This window comes from Cavia porcellus, unplaced genomic scaffold, assembly GCF_034190915.1.
Source record: "Cavia porcellus strain 051 isolate PalLab524CR breed Dunkin Hartley unplaced genomic scaffold, mCavPor4.1 scaffold_22, whole genome shotgun sequence".
Taxonomy (NCBI): Eukaryota; Metazoa; Chordata; class Mammalia; order Rodentia; family Caviidae; genus Cavia; species Cavia porcellus.
Window position 1 is genome coordinate 20,029,902 of NW_026947505.1, and position 14,869 is coordinate 20,044,770.

The following is a 14,869-nucleotide window of genomic DNA, read 5'->3' on the forward strand; positions in this document are numbered from 1 at the left end:
GGTTAGCAATGTTTGGGGACATTTTTAATTGTCACAACTGGGAGGAAGTGCCGCCTACTGGATTTAGGGTGACAGAGCCTAGGATGCTACTAAACTTCCTTAGGGAACAAGGCAGCCCCCAAGGCCAAAGAGTGGCCTGGTCTAAAATGTCAATAGCGCCCCCCCCCTCCCCCCCCCCCGCGATTTGTCCTGCCCAAGGAAGAAGCTGCTCTGGAGTCATTCCTGAAAACCTCCTGCTACCTTTCAACTGTCGTCCTAAAGGAAAGAGCTCTGTTTTTCATTAAGAGGAACGAGGTGTGGGACCACACCAGTTCCATTAATACACAAAGCTCCTCCTTCCCAGAAATGGCAGGTTGGGATTCTAGATTTTATTATGAAAGGAACAAATCCAATCCATTCAGTTTCATGTCCATGTTTCCATTTGTTCTCAAACACTGCTGCATAGCCCCTGTCCTGAGGGTCACACACCCACCCAGGAGGGGAATGACTGTCCTTGCAACAATTAAGGAACAATACAAATAACACAGAACTGAGCTTTAACTGCAGCACCCAGGTTAAGGTGGCTCAGAGGGAAGGGAACCGAGTCCCTACAGCAAAGCCCAGGTCTTGCCTGTGGGCTGAGATGTTCAGGAAATGTTTGTTGAATGAAACAGAATGGGGAAGTTTTAGACTTTGAAGTAGGGCTCTGGCTCAGCTCCATCACAGGATATAAACCCCTTGATTTTCTAAAGGGATACTGGTGTCTGACTGTGAATTTATTTTTCTTAAAACGTCTAGTGCAAACTTTTAACCAAAGCTATAGGTTTCCTAAAATGATTAATAAAACCAAAATGTTTACATGCGTGCCCGCCCTGTGCCGAATAAGCCCAGAGCCTCTCCAATCCCCAGCAGAACCAGTAGCTTGTTCACTCTGAGATGCAGTCTGGGCAACGCCAGCCACGCAAGGCATATGCTCACAGCATAGGCTGAATGCAAATCCCTTTCCTGCAGGTAGGTACTTGCGTGGTGTGCCTTCCACAGCTCTGCACATCCACACCGAGTCGGGGAGAACATCGCATCACACACATCCTGCCACACAAGCACATTCAGCCAGCAATCAGCTCCGTGATGTGAACTCACACTGCTCAGCACAGGCCTTACACCATTTCTCTTGTCCCTCCAAAATCTGCTCCCTTTCTTCTAAGAAAATAAGAGCCTATTCTCCTCCTTGCTCAGAAAAGAGGTTGAAATCATCTCTAGTTCTCTTTTCTTTCTCACACACCGCAATTCATCAAGAAATTCTGTTGGCTCACCTATGCACTACCTGAGTAATGCCCCAGCATTGCCTAATTCAGCCACCGTCTCGCCTACCCGGCCTCCTGCAGCAGGCTCCTGTTTCCTGCTGTTGCTGGCACCCAGCTGTAAACTGTTCAACCTTCAGCAGCCAGAGTAATTTTTTTAAAACCTGCATTACACCACACACTCCTCTGCTCAAAAATTCCAGCAGCTTCCCATCTACTTGATCTTGGCTTAAACAACTCTTGGGTTCCCCCACCTGCCACTCCTCCCTGGCACCTGCTGCTCCAGGCTGACGGGCCCCTGCCTGGCCCACAGATCCACTCCCAACTCTGTCTTCCAAGACCACTGCTTTGGGCCACAAGACCTGCTCCCGCACTCACTGCATCACTCGCTGCAGGTCCCTCCTCAAATGCACCTAGGAGAGACACAGTCCCTGTCCAATGTGTCCACAGTAGCGTCCCCCAACTGCACCTTCATCCACCTTTTCTTCCTTACACTTAGCACCAGACAATCTTTCCCTTGTCAGGAATTTTGATTCTTCCATGCTTATTTGGCTGTAAGTTCAATGAGAACAGGGATTTAGTTGTCCCTTACTGTTATACAGTCAGCTTCTAGAACATTGTCTACGCCTAGGGATATAACTCAGTGGCACAGTTATCTGTCTGACAAGCCCAAGGTTCTGAGCTCAATTCCCAGTACCAAGAAAGAAAGAAAAAAAGAAAGAAAGAAAAAAAGAAAGAAAGAAAAAAAAAGAGCATTGCCATTGTCTAGCTGCTAGCATACATATAGGATCACAGGCCCTACACAAACTCTTAGCCCTAATAGTCACACACCCTTCTCGAAAAGCTATCATTCTTAAGATTACTCACACCTGTGACCTCTGTGCCAGGACCTCTCCACAGGGATGTATGGCACCCCCTTCCTTTCCTATCCATCAGTTTCGAGGACAGACTCCTGGTCAGGACTGGCAGATAGGTTTTACACACATGCCCCGCCACAAGACTCTCAATTATCTTCTCACCTTTGTTTGTACCTTTTCAGGATGGATAGAAGCCTTTCCCACAACCAGGGAAATTGCTGATGTAGTTACCAAAGTCATATTACAAGAAATCATTCCAAGGTTTGGTCTACCTCAGAGTATTCACTCAGATAATGGTCCCGTCTTTATTTCTTAGATCACTCCACAGGTATCCTCGAGCTTACACATCACCTGGCACCTACACATCCCATACCATCCACAATCCTCAGGAAAAGTAGAACAGGCAAGTGGCCTCATTAGACACACCTTACAAAACTCATTTAGAACTACACCAACCTTGGCCTCAACTTTTGCCCTTAGCCTTAGCCAAGCTCAGGGCACTTCCCCGGGCTCCTACTTTCCTAAGTCCTTTTGAACTTAGGTACGGCAGGCCATTCTTACTCCACAATCTTCCTACTCCCCAAAATCTCCCTCCCCTGGCTGACTATGTCCCAGTCCTCTCCTTCCTCTGACACCTGTTGCAACAACATGCTGATCTCTGCCTTCCACAACCCTCTGGAGAAGCCAAACCATTTCCTCCCATATCCCCAGGAGATCTAATTTATGTCAAATGTTCTAAATCCACAGGACTACCACCAAGGTGGAGTGGCCCATATCTGGTCTACTTGGCTACCCCTACAGTGGTCAAAGTTGCTGGAATCCCATCCTGGTTTCACATCACTCAGGCTAAGAGGTGCCCTCCCAGCCCTAAATCTGATCATTCTGAGTGGTTATCTCATCTTCTGTCGCCCACCCGTCTCTGTTCCATGAAGGCCTCGCAGCCACAGTTAACAGGCTAAGTCATGTTTTGTTATCCACTTTGGTTCCTAATTTCTTATGTTCTATTCATGATCATTTCTACAGCAGGACTCTTGACAGTCTTTCCCAAAGACTCCCACATCATGCATAAGATAATCTTCATGATGCTCCATGCAATGACTGTGGTAGTTCTGTCTACCCTCAGCTGTCTGGTTAAGCGTGACATCCTTGAAAGCCTAAACTCTTACCTTCCCTATACTGGTACAGCCAACACCTTCCCTACTCCCCCTATTTTTTCCAGTTCATTCGTGGACCGGAAACAAGTTCTCCACACACCTACCCTCTTACGTTTATGCTTTCAGATGGGGGAGTAATCACCTCTCATAACATCATTTTTCCTAACCTCACACTTAATTTTCAGAATTCTACCTCACTGTGACAATGATCCTACCTCAACGTCATGCTGATATAATGACATGTCTAAAATCAAAGGCACGTTTCCCTCTACCTCACCTGGCTCCTTAAATATGACAGCGCCATGTCTCCTCATAACATCATGTCTCTTTGTTTTTCCAGTCTAACATACGTGCATTCACCAGTGATGTTGTCCTGGCTAAAACACCTGGCACCAGAATCTACCTGGTCATCTACCATCACCCCATCAACTCCCCAAGACTCCAGTACAGCGCCCCCTGCCAGCAGGAAATAGTTAAAAAATCTTCCCTCCTTTTCATAATAATAATCATAAGATGGTATATGAATGGGTTTTGGCCCAGACAGGACTCTGTAGCTAGAAAAGCCTGAAGGAGAACCAGGAAGCTTCCATCTCTACCACCCCTCAGAATTTACCTGTGATGTCCTCTTCCCCGCCCCTGGGAACTTTCCTGTGGTACCAAACCTACGACCATTGGGCTACCCGTGCATCCCTGATGGCCCCTTAGGTTCCACCCCAAACCGAGGCTACTTACATACCCCCGTGTCCGCCAGACAGAAAGCCAGACTGCAGCAGTCGGGGATGCTGGTTCTCTCTCTCCGTGTTCTCAGAATAAAGGCCTCTTTTGTTTTATACTTCTCATCGTTTGGAAATAATCCTATCAGTTCTGCTGAGAGAAAACTCAGGTAATCTAGAAACACGTGCCTTGGGGCTTGGGTGGAACAAAGGGAGGGCTCCGAATGTCACCCCCTTGGTAAGCCTGTGGAAATAGAGCTGCCATATTTTAGTCAGCAGATAACAGACACAGGTTTGTACTTGGAACTTTCCAAGCATTTTTTTTAATGCTGAAAAAATAAGCTTCTACCTCTACTGCCTTAAAAAACTGATCACCACAGTCTTTTATTATCAGGATAAATGGAAAGGATCCTGTTTCCACAAGCAGTGGACCCTTGACTTACAAACTCGTTCATTCTGAGGACTGGTTGTAACTCAAACTGTTTGTGAGTCAAGATTATTTTTCTCATGAGAAAGAATGGAAATACCCCTATTGCATTCTGAACCTCCCAAAGCACCCCTTAACAACCCTTTCACAATAAAAATGGTTGTATAATGTGCGTAATGTACTAGAAACACCAATTGTTTTCCCAGTGTATCCACTGGGAAGATATAAAATGTGCCTAGTTTACCAGAAACAACAGCTTCATACTGTACTCATACTGATCAGGTGAGTATGGTTAATAAAATAACCATTCTTTCTCAGGCATGTCCATTTCACAACTGTTAATACTTCTATCTGCTAGGAAGTTATATAGAGATCTGTACCACCAGCCCCAACCCTAACCCTTAACCTAACCCTGCTTTCTATGTCTCTCCTAGTGGATATGTTTCAGGCATCTCCAATTTCCACGCTCAAAGTAGTGCTTTTGAGTCCTCATCTCCTGCGTAGGCCTTCAGCTCATAGTCCTTAGATGCAGCCCAAGTCTAGAAATCATCTTAAATTTCTATAATTCTCTCATGCCCCAGATCCAGTCCCATAAGCAAGGTTACTGACTATCTCTAAGCATTGCCCATGGGAAGGGAGCATGGGGAAAGCCATGGGAACCTTACACTGCCTGCACCTCCCATACTGCCAGGATTGGGGACCGAGCCTTCAACAACACATGGGACTTTGGGGAAAACCAGATCTAAACTATTGCACCTTCCCCACCAAAACCCCAATCACTCTATCACTTCAAACTTTTATTCCCTTCAGAGCATTTATTTAGTAACTTTAAAAATTTTATAAGGCAATATTTAAAACACATGCATACAATCTATAGCATGTGATGATGGGTAACTGGGTAACCACAACTTAAAGGAGAGATCAAAATATGATCAATGCAGTTGATGTCCCCTTTTACTGTTTCTCAGTTTCATTCTCTTTCCGCCCCCACTAGAGAAACATGTTAAGTAATTTTGAGGTTACTCATCCCATGCATTAAAAAACACTTTGTCACTAAATAATATCTAATATTAGTTGGTGTATTTTAATTTTACATAGCATCATATCTTTGAGTATTTTTCTGCAAATGCTCCCCGATTGTGAGGCAGTTCTCATAAATACTGGCAACTCCATCCCTTCCCGCTGCTCTCCACCATTGTAGGAACAGGCTGCACATTTTTCATGCTCTTCCGGCACTTAAACTCTTTCCCATTCATTCTTTCTCTTGTGTAAATGTTTCCACATTTCTCTAGGGTGCATAACAAGGGGTAGTGTTGCTGGGTGAAAGGGCATTCATATTTCGACTTTTTCAGATATTGCCTGACTGTTCTGCAAACAGGTTTTTCCTCTCTGATTTTTAAAGATTCATTTCTTGAGCATCTCTCACAGCCAGATAGTAAAGTCTACTACAGCTCAGATACTGTTTGAGCGTCCCCCAAAAGTCTGTGCGTTGGGAGCCTGGACCCCAAGCGGTGGGTTTGGGAAATAGAGGAACCTTTTGGAGGTGCAGTCTAGTGTCCTTAGATAGTGAAGGTCATACCCTCAAAAGCAATTAAAGTAGCTCGCAGGCACCCTCACCCCTGGAAGTTCTCTAGAGAGGGTTGCTGTTAAGGGAGCAAACTTAGTTCCTCAGTGTCTCTCCACTTTCTGGTTCAGTGTGTGACAGCTGGCTTCTATATCCAGCCACTAGGGACACTATTCACTACCCCCACCAGAGACCAAATCATTGGGGCCAACTGATCTCAAATTTTGAATCTTCAGAACAGTGAGCTAAATTTCTTTTCTTCATAGTAGTCTTCTTTTCTTCAAGTAGTCTGCCACATGTACTTATTTCATAATAGCAATGAAAAATGGACTAATACAAATTCTAAGACATCAATCATGCTTTTTGCCGTGTCCCTGCCACCTAAAACAGTAGCACCTACATGAATATTTGTTGAGCAGCTGAACAAATGAAAATTGAATAGTGTCATAATGTGGGCCACACAATGATCTCAGAGACCCAGTAAGATTAGATTCCAGGCTGCTGACTCCATAAAACTTGCTTAAGAGGAAGCAGTTATTGTCAAAACAATCCACTGAGTAATGGTTCCAAAGGTCCTGTCCCCAGGAAGAAAGTCAAACACAAGTTCACACCTCCCCATAGTGTGTCTGACCTGGTGTGTGCCAGACACTTGCTCCAGTGATGAGTGGGACTGCAGTTTTGGAAGATTCCTCAGCATGTGGGGACTTGAACCCAGAGCTGTTGAGGCTATGGGACAACAATGACAGGAGGATCCTGTCACGGAAGAACAGCGGAAGACATGGGCCACACCTCCACCCCAGTAAGATTTCCCCTGATTAAAGCCTGAGATCACATGGATCTTTAGTTTAAAAGGCAAAGAAGGAAGCACAAAGAGGCCTCCTCGCAGCTCCTCACACATCCTTGTGATAGCAGCCTACAGACTGCTTTGAGCCAGAACAATAAGCCCTAGAAGGACAGCTGAGATGTATGCCCAGGCTTGGACATTGTCTGTCTGAGGGGTGTGTATGTGTGTGTGTGTGTGTGTGTGTGTGTGTGTGTGTGTGTGTGTGTTTATCATGGCCTCTTTGTCTAGTTGTTTGCATTTGCTTTTCATCCCACATTATCTTGGATCCAGCCTGGAATGTATAAGTCACTTAGAAGACAAACAGCAAGGCCACCAAAGATGAAAAATAAAACCCCCAAAGTGGGGCCAAGGAGGGGTAATTGTAGCAAGGGGAGTGGGAAAGAATGAGTGGAGCAGGGCAGAGAGAAACTGGGGACATGAGCTCACACGGCCTGTGATAACGCCGCCTCGTTCCCTGAGGACCCTCTTGGCAAGGTGGGACACATGGATAGGGACAGAGACAGAGACAGAACACATGCACACAGAGTATGAAAGGGAGCAAGCCCAGGAAACCAACATCAGGGAGTTTGACCATCAAACCCCAGGAGTCTGCTTAATTAAATTTCACCATTTGTTATGCTTGGATCCCCTGCTTGCTTCCCTGTACAGCCCCAGAGCACTCTCTCATGTCCAGTTCCCATCTTTGTGGTCCCATCATTTAAGGTCCAACTTTATGCCTCATTGTTGAGAAAGTCTCTATCAGACTTCACTGGCAAAAGACCAAATCTGAACTTAACCTTCTCCCTTGGGCATCCTGGTAACACTTCTTGGTGCATTAGCCATCTCCACGCTGGGCTAACACTTCTGCTTGAATTTCAGATCTTAGAGCACAGGGGCCAAGACCACTCAGTTGTGCTCTCAACAAATAGGACCTGGCACATCGAAGGTCCTCAGTTAGAATGGGCTGGCAGGATGAACATTTCAGAGTCCCTGCAGTTTGAACAGTATCACTGGATGCCTCGAAGATGTCACAGAAAGCTTTTCTGCACTTTTGATATGCAACTCTTGGAAAGAGGTGCATAAGTGTCTGATTTAGTAGCTAAATAAACCAGCTGCAATGCAACCCACATAATTATGGGAAGCCGGGAATATATATGTGGAGAAGGGTGATGGGAAGGAGTTGAACTAAGTGCAACCTCTCCACTCTTTGGCACTCTGGATTTATAATTTAACTTCTGGTCACAAACTTGGAGCATTGGCTGACTAAACATTATATTTCTGTAAGTTGTTGGACGGAAAAAGGAAGTGAAAGGCTATCTCTAAACTCGTAATCTACTCTTGGAAGAGATGGAAATGCCCATGTTGTTAGTCTAAGAGAAGGATTACAGGACATAATCAGACCAGGACCCTGCCCCGTAGATACACATCATTCTAAGTATTTGCAGAAGAGGAATTTAAAACAGGAAATTGGCTACACAGGTGATGGGAATGCTGGAAAGCTGAACGGGACAGCGAGGCTGTGGGTGATTGGCTCTTCCTTTTCTCCCCCACAGTGCTACAGGGACAAGGAGTGGCAGTTGGGACCACTTGGAAGAAGCTGAAACCTTAGATGGCCTACATAGGGACAGGTGCCAGGCCAGTGCAGCCAAGGCCAGGGAGGCCACCAGGGACAGTGGGAGAAAAAGAAGAACTCTTCTCTCCTCTCACAAATGCTTTCCATTAGCTGAACCAACTTTCCCGTTCTTCCTTTCCCCTGCTTTCCTAATTTTTAAGACAAAAAAATTTTTTTAAGAAAAAGTTTAAACTTATTAGCAATACTGAAAAAAAAGCACACACAAAAGTAAATACAAAGTCCTTGATTTGCTGTGACAGGTAGAAACTATCTTTTTTTTTTTTTTTTTTTTTTTTTTAAGACAGGTTCTCATTACGTAGCCCAGGCTGGCCTTAGACTTGTGTTGATGCTCCTGCTTCGGCCTCTCAAGGCTGGGATTACAGGCATGTACCACCGTGCCTGGCTATCACCTTTCCTTCCCCAGCTCCAAATTGTCCAGGTGGCAGGCACAGACCCTGGAGCTGGACAACCTGGCTCCATCCTACTCATGCGATCCTGGAGGAGTATTTCAACAACTCCTTCAAGTTTTTCCACTGTGGAAAAGAGAAAAAGACATTAGTGGGTCCCACCATGTAGGATTAGGGTAAGGTTAATACATTTGAGTGCCTGAGAACAGCCATGCAAACAATGTAAGATCCAGGCCTGAGAAGATGCTGACAAGGTGCTGAGTTACTCACCTGTTTTTAGACAAAGCCTGATGGAAAACTGCTCCAGCAATCCTGCCCCTGTGGCAATATTTGGATTTAGAGATCAAATATCATCCATTCTCAGCCTTTAACCAAACACGCTATTTCCACCAGTGGGAGTCAAGTGTCATCATGGCATCCTGCCAAATGTCATTGGCCTAGAGCTCAATTAGACTAGAAGCAGGAAATAGGAAAGATAAAATAGGTGCTCTTTTGTTTCAAAATGACATTTCAACACCTGCCAACTTTAGATGCTGTCCTGGCACAAAACAGGGTTCCCATGTTGCAATTATAAGGTTAGGATCCCGCCATCAACTCACAGTGTGGCTTCCCAGCCCCAGATCAGAGCACAGGTGAGTCCAGACAGCACCTGCCTGGGGGTGGATGCTGGTGCCCATTAGGTTGGCAGGTGGGGCCAGTTTCTCCAAACCATGTGCCCTTGTAAAATGGTTTCTCAGTGAGCCGTCCGCTAGTTCTTCAATGGTCTTCCTATTGTGCTTTCAAAGTTACATTATATATTTTATATTGCATACACATTTTATATATTCTATATGAATATAAGTATAATATGTGTTCCATATTAGTACTATAAATCAGTGTAGTATTAATTTCTGAATGAGTAAAAAGTGGGTTAGTGATTCCACAGGGTGCTTGTCCTTAGATTCAGTCACTAAGAACTCAAAAAACAGGACTATATCAAATACACAAGATCATCCTCCCTAGGAGATTAAAGAATTCAGCTTATAAAATAGAAATGGTGTCTTTGAAACTCTTCTCACAATTCTTTCGTGTACCTGAAGCTAGTGGACTTCTGACTTTAAATTTGGTGTTTAAATGTAATTAAATTAACACTTCCTCAATTCTCTTAATTAAGGACTAAAGGAACAAGTGAGTTAACTTGTGCCAATTCTCATTTATGCGTGATTTTTTTTCCAGGTTGAAAGCAGATCTCACAGTTTCCTAGCTTAGAGGCAGAAACTCAACCAGACCCAGCATGAACTCTGGCAGTGACCTGTAAAGGGAAAATTGTTGGGTGAAAGCTGAAGAGAAAACAGAGCTTCAAAAGGCAGCATGGCCACTAATGAAAACCAATGCAGAGCAGGAAAAGTTCATAGACAGTAGCTTTAATTCCTTAAGACTTCTTCATGTCCAAAGATTTACGTGAATAATTTATTTTAATGGCTAAGTCCATACTTGATGCAATTTGAGTATGTATTACATGCGCAAATCCTTCTCATTTATTTTTAATATGTCTAATCTTAATAAAGATTTCAGGTTTGACAGGATTGAACATTTTTGAATAACAAAATCGTAAAAGATAGGAGAGTTAAGCAATTAGGAGGATGGCATATATGGTGTATTTCCCCTTCTTTTAGCCACTGAGTGCAAATACACAGAACTTAATTCAAGATGATAACATTACCTCAAATTGTCTAAACAGAAGATCTCTTGAAAATGGGCTGAGAGTGGAAAGGCTTTTAAAAGGAGTACTTCAGTGTTTGCTCTTTATAACGTAAAACTGCAGCCTCAGACTGTTGGAGACTAGGTCATATAAGGGTTAAGTTGCTGACCACAAAGAGACCTCTAACTATGTTGGAAAAGCTCATATTTACAATGCTCGGAAGTCAAGATGACACCACAGTTAAAACAGCCAAGGACCAAGGCTGCTGACTCTCCCTATTCCAGAGCAATAAAGCTGCTAACCACAGAAATCTGATAGTTCTGTAAGTGGCAACATTTAATGTTTGAAGAAGTCTTTCAACAAACCTCCTAAGGTCCTGCTCCATTCCCACCTTGCCTCAGGATCTCCTTCCTTTGTTTGAAAACCAGGTAAATACAGGCTGTCCAGTGGAGTTCTTTGTCTTTACTGCTGAGAGAGTTCTGATCTTCCTGGAGCCCCCAAAATCACACTACTTGTCTCTTTAATTAAGCCATTTGCCATACACTCCTTAAAGAGGTTGGGGCCTGATTAATCCATGATACAAGACAATTTTAACATGATAAGAGGCATTTTCAGTCACAGCAAAAGCTATAGATCACAGCCAGTGAGAAAAATGGCTCACCTCAAAGTATTGAATTTTTAAAAATATTACTTTTTTATTTTAAAGAGAATATAAAATAAAAACAATAAAAAAATCAGTATAAAAGATAAAGGACTTAAAGTTATTATGAGATATCCACAATAGTTACTATAATGCCTTTTGATGTCTTCAAAATAGCTTCAGATAACTTCAGATATAGTAAAAATCAAACAGAATACAAACAATAGAATTGGAATAGAAACAATAAAAACAAAACAATGAATGTAATAAAGGACCTCAAAACAAGCCTACAGTAAATTCAAAGTTGCTGCCATAATATATCTTGCTATCTTTGAAATAGCCGCCCCTGTCCTGGGATTTAATGTAATCAAACAAAACAAAAGAGAACAAAACCCAATGCAACAAAACAATGGAAACAATATAGGACTCCCAAAATAAGACCTTAGGGAATCAACAATGGCTATACTGAGTTATTAAATGACTCCAAGTCTTACATACGACAAGTATGATTGAAATGCCACCTTTCCTTCTGTATACCACATTTCTATGATTGATCATATCAAGTAAACTGGAATATGTGACAGTCACTTAAAAACAATCTATTTTTATCAATACCAGTTTATTCCCTCATTGATTTTTTTACAGTAACTTACAGGTAATATTTACTGATGCTCATTTGGAATTATTAATTATAAAATGAAGACTTGTGGTAAAGGTTCTTAATCATAGCTGACAATTAGGAAGCAAATAGAGGTAAAAACAATTAGGTCAACATGGGCAAGGGTCTTTTGATTATAGAAAAGTTAGATATCTCACGATGGATGCTGGCAATCATTCTGATAGTCCAAAGCCCTACTTCCAGAAATCAGAAGAAAACCTTTGGAATTCTTCCTCTTTGATAGCATCATCCAAGCCTGTTTATTAAAGAATCAAATAAAGCACCTTTTATATATTATATGTGATTATCACAGTCTGAACAGAAATACTGGAGACTGAATACAAAATAGTCTAACTCCAAGAAAAAAATTCCCAAGTATGTTCCTATAAAACTGAATTAGCATCATCACTGAATATCACAAAGGACAGGTAGAATAAACAGCCACTCTAAAATGGAATCGAAGTAATTCAATCATGTCTGAAAACCAAACACAGCATTTTCCAGTGGGCTGTAGCCTCAGATCACAATAGATCTGATCAAAGGATTTGGGAGAAATGTAAGCAACCATATAAAATACATTTTAAATACTCAACAAGTACAATTATAATACATTAACTAATAATCCATAAAACAGAGTGGTTTTCAAAATTGGTCTGTGTAGTCCACTATAAATGACAACCACTGGACACAAATTGTTAAGTGAATTGCTCTAAATAAAAATTGCTGAATTTAAAAAAGTCAGAAGCTATCGGTAGCTTACTTAGCAGTAAGATTACTAGGCCCAAGGTTCCATTTCTAGCACTACAAATAAAAAAATCTATTAGAAAACTGAATTTAATCATCTAATAAAACATGGAAATAGAAAAACATGAACATCCTCACAATGGCTTTGATTTCCCTCAAGACAGCAGCAGCAATTTATTCGTGGCACTGTCGAGATGAAAACAAGATGGGCACAGAGTTTCTATCAAACACAAAAATTACCTGATTAGTGGATGCTTGGATTTGTGAAGTTTTCTCCCTCATGCCCTCCAATCCAAGGTGAATTTCTTTTAACCTGTGAGCCTTAAAGAAGTATCACAAAACCCATCCTAAAGCTGTCTACTCTAGTTTACAGACAATTCTAAAAAGCAGACTTATTTAATTTCCCACCATGTAGTGAATTGAAACAGGAAAGTTAAGAGGCAGAAAGCAAAAGCAAATGTAAGGGATGATATGAATAAAAATGTGGATGTGGCAGTTTACTAGGTGGACACCAACCAGACAGAGGCAAAACTGGGATACACTAACAGGGGTCAAGGAGAGGCCATTTTCCAGAGTACAGTTACTTGTATTTAAGATTGTTACTGGGTTAGCACACACACACTTCTAGTTGATTTATAAAACAGTGGAAGATAAAAAGAGAATATAGGAAAAAAAATTGGGGGCAGGTGAGGGATTTGGAAGAGGCATGAAATACATACAAAGAAATCTCTCCTGATCTCATAACTTAGAAACAACAGTTGCCAACCCTGTGTTTGATTTCTTATGAGTTGCCACAACCTGTGAGCAATTTGCATAACTAACATACTATCATTAGTTCATTTCCTAATGGCCTGGCCTGACTCTAAATAAAACCTAATGTTGGGAGCTAATCAGAGGCATCAGCAAGAATGGCCCCTGCCTCAGCAGTTCTCACATGTCAGCGTGCCCACACCTCTGCAGACTGGGCTTTGGAAATACAGCTCCGGTAACTGGAAAAATGCAGGTAAGTGTAGGGGACACCACAAACAGTGAATTCAGCTCTTGGAATTAATTAACATTCACATTTTGTAATTTTTCCTCTTCCCTTTTTTGCTTCATACACACAGAAAAAGAGAAGAGGAGGAAGAAGAGGAGAAAAAGGAAAAGGAAGAGGAAGCTTTTCAAATGTGCCAAACTGCATTAGTTGCTTCTCAGTCTTAATTAATTTCCTCCTTCCCTGAGGCAACTGCTCCTCTGTCAGGCACTATCTGAATGAAAGGTATCAATCACTAGCAGAAATCTTTGGATGTAGCTAAGAAAATGTTCCCTCTCAATAGGATATTTTTGCAAATAGTATTTCCTATCTTTTTGCAGGTGACAGTCATGATCTCATAAAAAGGGTTTCCTGCTCTAGATCAGAATTGACGTGGGTTTGGATTTTGACTCTGGCAATTATTAGCTGTGTGAACCTGGATGATTTACTTAAATTCCTGTACCTGTTTCCTCATCTCTGTAATGAGAATACAAACTGTACTTAGTAAATTTGCTTTCAAGATTGGATAATTTATGCAAAATTCTTAGCACACACCCTGACACACAGAAAAGTCTGAAAATACAAAATTTCTTTAGTGATGTTGTTTTGTTTTGTTTTTTGATACTGGAGATTAAACCCAAGGCTTCTGGCCTGAGCTACATCCCCTTTTTAATTTTTTTATTGTGAAATAGTCTTCTTAATTCATTAAGTTGCCCAAGCTGGGCTCAAACTTGTGATCTTCCTGCCTCAGTTTCACAAGAACTTGGAAGATGAAAGAAGGTTGTATTAGGAACTGAATCCTTAACTGTGCAGAAAGTATCCATGATGTATTTAACATAGCTGAACAGTGGGATTATCACCAAGAAACTATCAGGACATATCTCCTACGTTACAAAAGGGGTCTTAGCAGCAAAGCTCTTTGCTGGCATTTGAGAGACTGTTGAGTCGAACATTCAGTGAGCAACTAGTATTTACCAAGGGCAGTGAGATTTCATGTAATAGTGTGGTAGTGAGCAGATTAGCTGTCATCACAGAGTGTGAGAAGAAATGCTGTCACAGACAGGAGGATTTTCATATAGTTCCTAATAAAGAATTGTGCAATGATCGGTTTAAAAGACCTTGCTATTTTGTGCTTGACATATGCTTGAGACAGATGGTGGGTTGAGCCCAGAGTTTAACCGAATGGAATTATAGATCAGCATTTTAAAAATGGTACTTAATAGAGAAGAATAAGAAGTCCCACAAGGTCCAAAAACAAACTGCCTGAAACAGAGAGTAACCGCAGGTCATTTGAAAA

General features: G+C 42.1%; 1 long non-coding RNA gene across 1 annotated transcript; it reads left to right on the forward strand.

Moving 5' to 3' along the window:
• Window positions 1-13,299: 13,299 nt before the first annotated feature.
• On the forward strand, window positions 13,300-14,643 carry LOC134472196 (uncharacterized). The gene is made up of 3 exons (XR_010042067.1): window positions 13,300-13,563; window positions 13,667-13,818; window positions 13,914-14,643. It is a non-coding gene; the product is annotated as an uncharacterized LOC134472196 (long non-coding RNA).
• Window positions 14,644-14,869: the final 226 nt, after the last annotated feature.